Genomic DNA, 8,838 nt, shown 5'->3' on the forward strand with positions numbered 1-8,838 from the left:
AACTTTAATTTATCATGAACTTAGTCCTGATAGTATTTGCATATCTATGTTGTAGATCGATAGCTCACGTATAGCTCCCCTGTTTTATTTTTGATATGTTCCTGGAGAAAACTAAGCTGAAAGATGATAGTAGCAATGATGCAGACTGGGTCTGTGATCCGAGGATTATCCTCGTTGATGCACAGATGAATTATGTCCTTGATGTACCGCTAGGTGACAGACCTATTGCAGGAGCAGATGCAGACGTTATGAACGTTTGACAAGCTCAGTATGATGACTACTTGATAGTTTAGTGCACCATGCTTTACGGCTTAAATAGGGACTTCAAAAACATTTTGAACGCCACGGAGCATATAATATGTTCCAAGAGATGAAATTGGTATTTCAGACTCATGCCTGTGTCAAGAGGTATTAGACCTCTGACAAGTACTTTGCCTATAAGATGGAGGAGAATAGCTCAGCTAGTGAGCATGTGCTCAGAATGTCTGGGTACTACAATCGTTTGAATCAAGTGGGAGTTAATCTTCCAGATAAGATAGTGATTGACAAAGTTCTCTAGACACTATCACCAAGTTACTAGAAACTTCATGATGAACTATAATATGCAAGGATGACGAAAACGATTCCCAAGCTCTTCGCGATGCTGAAATCGGCGAAGGTAGAAATCAAGAAATAACATCAAGCGTTGATGGTTAACAATACCACTAGTTTCAAGAAAAAGGGCAAAAGAAAGGGAACTTCAAGAAGAATGGAAAGAAAGTTGCCACTCCTATGAAGAAACCCAAAGGTAGACCCAAGCCTGAAACTAAGTGCTTCTATTGCAAAGGTAATGGTCACTAGAAGTGGAACTGCCCTAGATACTTGGCGGATAAGATGGATGGCAAAGTGAACAAAGGTATATTTGATATACATGTTATTGATGTGTACTTTACTAGTGTTTATAGCAACCCCTCGGTATTTGATACTGGTTCAGTTGCTAAGAATAGTAACTCGAAATGGGAGTTGCAAGATAAATAGAGACTAGTTAAGGACGAGGTGACGATGTGTGTTGGAAGTAATTCCAAGGTTGATACGATCACCATCGCACACTCCCTCTACCTTCGGGATTATTGTTGAACCTAAATAAATGTTATTTGGTGTTTGCGTTGGGCATGAATTTGATTGGATCATGTCGATACAGTTATTCATTTAAGTCAGAGAATAATTGTTGTTCTTTTTACATGAATAAAACCTTCTATGGTCATACACCCAATGTAAATGGTTTATTGAATCTCGATCGTAGTGATACACATACTAATAATATTGATGCCAAAACATGCAAAGTTGATAATGATAGTGCAACATATTTGTGGCACTGCCGTTTAGGTCATATTGGTGTAAAGCGCATGAAGAAACTCCATACAGATGGATTTTTGGAATCACTTGATTATGAATCATTTGATACCTGCGAACCATGCCTCATGGGCAAGATGACTAAAACTCCGTTCTCCGGAACAATGGAGCGAATCACTGACTTATTGGAAATAATACATGCCGATGTATGCGGTCCGATGAGTGTTGAGGCTCGCGGCGGGTATCGTTATTTTCTAATCTTCACGGATGATTTGAGCAGATATGGGTATATCTACTTAATGAAACACAAGTCTAAAATATTTGAAAAGTTCAAAGAATTTCAGAGTGAAGTGGAGAATCATCGTAACAAGAAAATAAAGTTTCTACGATGTGATCACGGAGGTGAATATTTGAGTTACGAGTTTGGCCTTCATTTAAAACAATGTGGAATAGTTTCACAACTCACGCCACCTGGAACACCACAGCATAATGGTGTGTCCGAATGTCGTAGTCGTACTTTATTGGATATGGTGCGATCTATGATGTCTCTTACCAATTTACCACTATCGTTTTGGGGTTATACATTAGAGACAGCTGCATTCACGTTAAATAGGGCACCATCTAAATCCGTTGAGACGACACCGTATGAACTGTGGTTTGGCAAGAAACCTAAGCTATCATTTCTTAAAGTTTGGGGTTGCTATGCTTATGTAAAAAAGCTTCAGCCTGATAAGCTCGAACCCAAGTCGGAGGAGTGCGTCTTCATAGGATACCCAAAAGAAACTGTTGGGTACACCTTCTATCACAGATCCGAAGGCAAGATATTTGTTGCTAAAAATGGATCCTTTCTAGAGAAGGAGTTTCTCTCGAAAGAAGTGAGTGGGAGGAAAGTAGAACTTGATGAGGTAATTGTACCTTCTCCCGAATTGGAAAGTAGTTCATCACAGAAATCAGTTCTAGTGATTCCTACACCAATTAGTGAGGAAGCTAATGATGATGATCATGAAACTTCAGATCAAGTTACTACCTAACCTCGTAGGTCAACCAAAGTACGGTCCGCACCATAGTGGTACGGTAATCCTGTTCTGGAAGTCATGTTACTAGATGATGTCTACTACGCAACCTTCTTCTTGTAGACGTTGTTGGGCCTCCAAGTGCAGAGGTTTGTAGGACAGTAGCAAATTTCCCTCAAGTGGATGACCTAAGGTTTATCAATCCATGGGAGGCGTAGGATGAAGATGGTCTCTCTCAAGCAACCCTGCAACCAAATAACAAAGAGTATCTTGTGTCCCAAACACACCCAATACAATGGTAAATTGTATAGGTGCACTAGTTCGGCAAAGAGATGGTGATACAAGTGCAATATGGAAGGTAGATATAGGTTTTTGTAATCTGAAAATATAAAAACAGCAAGGTAACAAGTGGTAAAAGTGAGCGAAAACGGTATTGCAATGCTAGGAAACAAGGCCTAGGGTTCATACTTTCACTAGTGCAAGTTCTCTCAACAATAATAACATAATTGGATCATATAACTATCCCTCAACATGCAACAAAGAGTCACTCCAAAGTCACTAATAGCGGAGAACAAACGAAGAGATTATTGTAGGGTACGAAACCACCTCAAAGTTATTCTTTCTGATCAATCTATTCAAGAGTCTGTAGTAAAATAACACGAAGCTATTCTTTCCATTCGATCTATCATAGAGTTCGTACTAGAATAACAACTTAAGACACAAATCAACCAAAACCCTAATGTCACCTAGATACTCCAATGTCACCTCAAGTATCCGTGGGTATGATTATACGATATGCATCACACAATCTCAGATTCATCTATTCAACCAACACAAAGAACTTCAAAGAGTGCCCCAAAGTTTCTACCGGAGAGTCAAGACGAAAACGTGTGCCAACCCCTATGCATAAGTTCACGAGATTACGGAACCCGCAAGTTGATCACCAAAACATACATCAAGTAGATCACGTGAATATGCCAATGTCACCATAGATAAGCACATGCAAGACATACATCAATTGTTCTCAAATCCTTGAAGACTCAATCCGATAGGATAACTTCAAAGGGAGGGGGAGAAACATCGTAAGATCCAACTATAATAGCAAAGCTCGCGATACATCAAGATCGTATCACCTCAAGAACACGAGAGAGAGAGATCAAACACATAGCTACTGGTACATACCCTCAGCCCTGAGGGTGAACTACTCCCTCCTCGTCAAGGAGAGCGCCAGGATGATGAAGATGGCCACTGGAGAGGGATTCCCCCCTCCGGCAGGGTGCCGGAACGGGTGTTGATTCGTTTTCGGTGGCTACAGAGGCTTGCGGCAGCGGAACTCCCGATCTAGGTTATTTTTTGGAGGTTTCTGTATATATAAGAGGTTTCGGCGTCGAGAACAAGTTAGGGGGGTCTCCGGGCTGTCCATGAGGTAGTGAGGCGCGCCTAGGGGGGGTGGGCGCGCCCCCCACCCTCGTGGGCAGCCCGGGACTCTTCTGGCCCAACTCTTTTACTCCATGGCCTTCTTCTGGTCCAAAAATAAGCTCCGTCAAGTTTCAGGTCAATTGGACTCCATTTGGTTTTCCTTTTCTGCGATACTCAAAAACAAGGAAAAAACGGAAACTGGCACTGGGCTCTAGGTTAATAGGTTAGTCCCAAAAATCATATAAAATAGCATATAAATGCATATAAAACAATCTAAGATGGATAATATAATAGCACGAATACTTCATAAATTATAGATACGTCGGAGACGTATCAGCATCCCCAAGCTTAATTCCTGCTCGTCCTCGAGTAGGTAAATGATAAAAGAAATAATTTATGAAGTGTGAATGCTAGCAGGTGCACAAGTTTGATCAATGATAATTTCAATCACCTTTTCTAGCATCATTATATGTCATAACAGTAGCTCAACTCATAAAACTTTTCATGATCAAGTAACAAGCTATTCACATGTTAAAGTATAGATCATAAACTTTCTTGAAAACTAACAAACAGTTCTCAGTCATCAAACAATTGCAATTCATCTTATTTTCAGGAAGGGTCTATGTAAGAGCTTTGATTTAGCAAATCCCACATACTCAACTATCATATAGTCTTCCATGATTGCTACCACTCAAAGCATATTTTTAGAACAAATAGCATCCATCAAACACAGAGAAAGATAGGGGCTTAATGTTTCGCCTCCCAACTTATTTATCATATAGATAATTGTCAACAATAATAATTCATGATCAAATATATTTGAATGGCCATATATGCTTAGATCTTTCTCCACCACATGATGCTTGACAACTAAAAAGTAGTTTGGAATGAGAAGGAATACTATTGACTCTTGCATAAAAGTAAAAGATAGGCCCTTCACAGAGGGAAGCAGGGATTTGCAGAGGTGCCAGAGCTCGAAGCTAAAACAGAGATGAAAATAATTTTGAGAGGTATGCTTTCATTGTCAACATAACGACCAAGAGTTCCCAATATCTTCCATACTAGATACATTATAGGCGGTTCCCAAACAGAAAGGTAAAGATTTTACTCCCCCTCCACCAACAATCACACTCCACGGCTTGTCCGAAACAACGGGTGCCGTCCAACTATCAACAATCCTGGGGGAGTTTTGTTTAAATTATTTGCGAATTTGTTTTTGATCTTTTGATCATAGGACTGGGCATCCCAGTTACCAGCCATTTTCTCGTGAATGATGAGCGGAGTCCACTCATCGTGAGAATAACCCACCTAGCATGGAAGATACTGACAGCCCCTAGTCGCTACATGAGCGATTCGGGCATACAAAACAGATTATTATTTGAAGGTTTAGAGTTTGGCACATGCAAATTTACTTGGAACGGCAGGTAAATACCGCATATAGGTAGATATGGTGGACACTCATGGAATAAACTTGGTTCAAGGAATTTGGATGCACAAGCAGTATTCCCGCTTAGTACAGATATTTTGGCTAGCAAAGGATTCTAAATAGCAAGCACCACATGTTAGAGGATCCATAACAATATAACTTCTATACAAATATACCCAAGCATAACTCATTATGTTGTCTTCCTTGTCCAACTTCAACTAATTTGCTCAGGTTTGAAAATAATTAATGGGGCTCACAATCATAGAAGATGTCCAAGATAGTATATTTATATGTGAAATCTCTCTTCCTTCAATATTCTTTCATGAATTGTTCAAGTGACCAATACAATGTTTGCTAACCTTCAATAAATTTACCATCTCTACTTCTTATATGTGAAGTCATTACTCCCCATGGGATAAGCATATGAAACATATATAATTTCAGATTTATGATATTCAATTCATTCAACGATTTACTCATAGGATATAAGTGAAGCACATGAGTAAATGACAAACTACTCCAAAAAGATATAAGTGAAGATCAATGAGTAGTTAAATAATTATGTAGCTATGTGAAGACTCTCTCTCATTTACGAATTTCAGATCTTGGGATATTAATCAAACAGCAAGCAAAACAAAATAAAACGACACTTCAAGGATAGCACACATCATGTAAAGAAGCAAAAACTTAGGTTCAATCGATACTAACCGATAGTTGTTGAAGAAGAAAGGTGGGATGCCTACCGGGGCATCCCAAGCTTAGATGCGTGAGACTTATTGAAATATTATCTTGGGATGCCTTGGGCATCCCCAAGCTTGAGATTTTGTGTCTCCTTAATTCCTCTCATATCATGGTTTCCTAAATCTCGAAAGCTTCATCCACACCAAACTCAACAAGAACTCGTGAGATAAGTTAGTATAAACCAATGCAAAAACCTTATCATTTTCTACTGTAACAAATCACTAAAATTATTATTCAACATTGCATACTAAATGCCTCTGCATATTTAATACTCCTATACTCAAATAGAATCATTAAACAAGCAAACATATGCAAACAATGCAAACATAACAGCAATATGCCAAAACAGTACAGTCTGTAAAGAATGCAAGAGTATCAATACTTCCCTTACTCCAAACATTATGAAATTCTACCACACTATAGAAAATTTATCAAAGCTTATTATGCAAAAAGTTTCAACATTTTATCACATTCTGACTTTTCTAGGGAATTTTCGCAACAGCGATAAACTTTCTGTTTTGAAACAGCAACATGTATACTTGCAAAATAAGCATGGTAAAGGCTATCCTTGACATTTTTATTGAAAATAGAGATGGAAAACATTATTCTAAATAGCATCAAGAAAATCCTAACAAAATAAAATGACTCTCCAAGCAAAACACATATCATGTGGTGAATAAAAATATTGCTCCAAGTAAAGTTACCGATGAACGAAGACGAAAGAGGGGATGCCATCCGGGGCATCCCCAAGCTTAGGCTCTTGGTTGTACTTGAATATTGACTTGGGGTGCCTTGGGCATCCCCAATCTTAGGCTCTTTCCACTCCTTATTCCATAGTCCATCAAATCTTTACCCAAAACTTGAAAACTTCACAACACAAAACTCAACAGAAAACTTGTAAGCTCCGTTAGTATAAGAAAATAAAACCACCACTTAGGTACTGTTGTGAAATCATTCTAAATTCATATTGGTGTAATATCTACTGTATTCCAACTTATCTATGATTCATACCCTCCGATACTACTCATAGATTCATCAAAATAAGCAAACAGCACATAGAAAACATAATCTGTCAAAAACAGAACAGTCTGTAGTAATCTGTATCAAACGTATACTTCTGGAACTCCAAAAATTATACCAAATTAGGAAGTCCTAAGAAATTTGTTTATTAATCTTCTGAAAAAATAATCAACTGAAAAGCACATTCCTGTGATTTATTAAAACTAATCTCGTGCGCGCAAAAGTTTCTGTTTTTCAGCAAGATCAACACAACTATCACCGTAAGCTATCCTAAAGGTCTTACTTGGCACTTTATTGAAACAAAATCTATAAAACATGATTACTACAGTAGCATAATCATGTGAACACACAAAAATAGTAAAGGTAAATATTGGGTTTTATCCCAACAAGCGCTTTTCTTTATTGCCTTTTTCGCTAGGCATGATGATGAGAATGATGCTCACATAAAAGATAAGAATTGAAACATAACGGGAGCATCATGAAGCATATGACTAGCACATTTAAGTCTAACCCACTTCCTATGCATAGGAGTTTTCTGAGCAAACAATTTATGGGAACAATAATCAACTAGCATAGGAAGGCAAAACAAGAATAACTTCAAGATTTTCAACACATAGAGAGGAAACTTGATATTATTGCAATTCCTACAAGCATATGTTCCTCCCTCATAATAATTTTCAGTAGCATCATGAATGAATTCAACAATATAACCATCACATAAAGCATTATTTTCATGATGCACAAGCATATAAATTTTACTACTCTCCACATAAGCAAACTTTTTCTCATGAATAGTAGTGAGAGCAAACTGAACAAAATAATTATCATGTGAAGCATAATCCAATTCAAAATTAAAATCATGATGACAAGTTTCATGGTTATCTTTATTCTTTATAGCATACGTCTCATCACAATAATCATCATAGATAGAAGGCATGCTATCATCATAATATATTTTCTCATCCAAACTTGGGGGACTAAAAATATCATCTTCATAAAACATAGCATCCCCAAGTTTGTAGCTTTGCATATCATTAGCATCATGGATATTCAAGGAATTCGTACTAACAACATTGCAATCATGCTCATCATTCAAAGATTTAGTGCCAAACATTTTAATGCATTCTTCCTCTAGCAATTGAGCACAATTATCGAAATCCTTATTTTCACAGAAGACATTAAAAAGATGAAGCATATGAGGCACCCTCAATTACATTTTTTTGTAGTTTTCTTTTATAGACTAAACTAGTGATAAAACAAGAAACTAAAAGATTCGATTGCAAGATCTAAAGATATACCTTCAAGCACTCACCTCCCCAGCAATGCCGCCAGAAAAGAGCTTATTTGACGGGGTGTTAGTGCCGCTTACCAAGCCTCCCCGGCAACGGCTCTAGAAAAGAGCTTGATGTCTACTACGCAACCTTCTTCTTGTAGACGTTGTTGGGCCTCCAAGTGCAGAGGTTTGTAGGACAGTAGCAAATTTCCGTCAAGTGGATGACCTAAGGTTTATCAATCCGTGGGAGGCATAGGATGAAGATGGTCTCTCTCAAGCAACCCTGCAACCAAATAACAAAGAGGCTCTTGTGTCCCCAACACACTCAATACAATGGTAAATTGTATAGGTGCACTAGTTCGGCAAAGAGATGGTGATACAAGTGCAATATGGAAGGTAGATATAGGTTTTTGTAATCTGAAAATATAAAAACAGCAAGGTAACAAGTGGTAAAAGTGAGCGAAAACGGTATTGCAATGCTAGGAAACAAGGCCTAGGGTTCATACTTTCACTAGTGCAAGTTCTCTCAACAATAATAACATAATTGGATCATATAACTATCCCTCAACATGCAACAAAGAGTCACTCCAAAGTCACTAATAGCGGAGAACAAA

This window comes from Triticum aestivum, chromosome 1D, assembly GCF_018294505.1.
Source record: "Triticum aestivum cultivar Chinese Spring chromosome 1D, IWGSC CS RefSeq v2.1, whole genome shotgun sequence".
NCBI classification, from domain to species: domain Eukaryota; kingdom Viridiplantae; phylum Streptophyta; class Magnoliopsida; order Poales; family Poaceae; genus Triticum; species Triticum aestivum.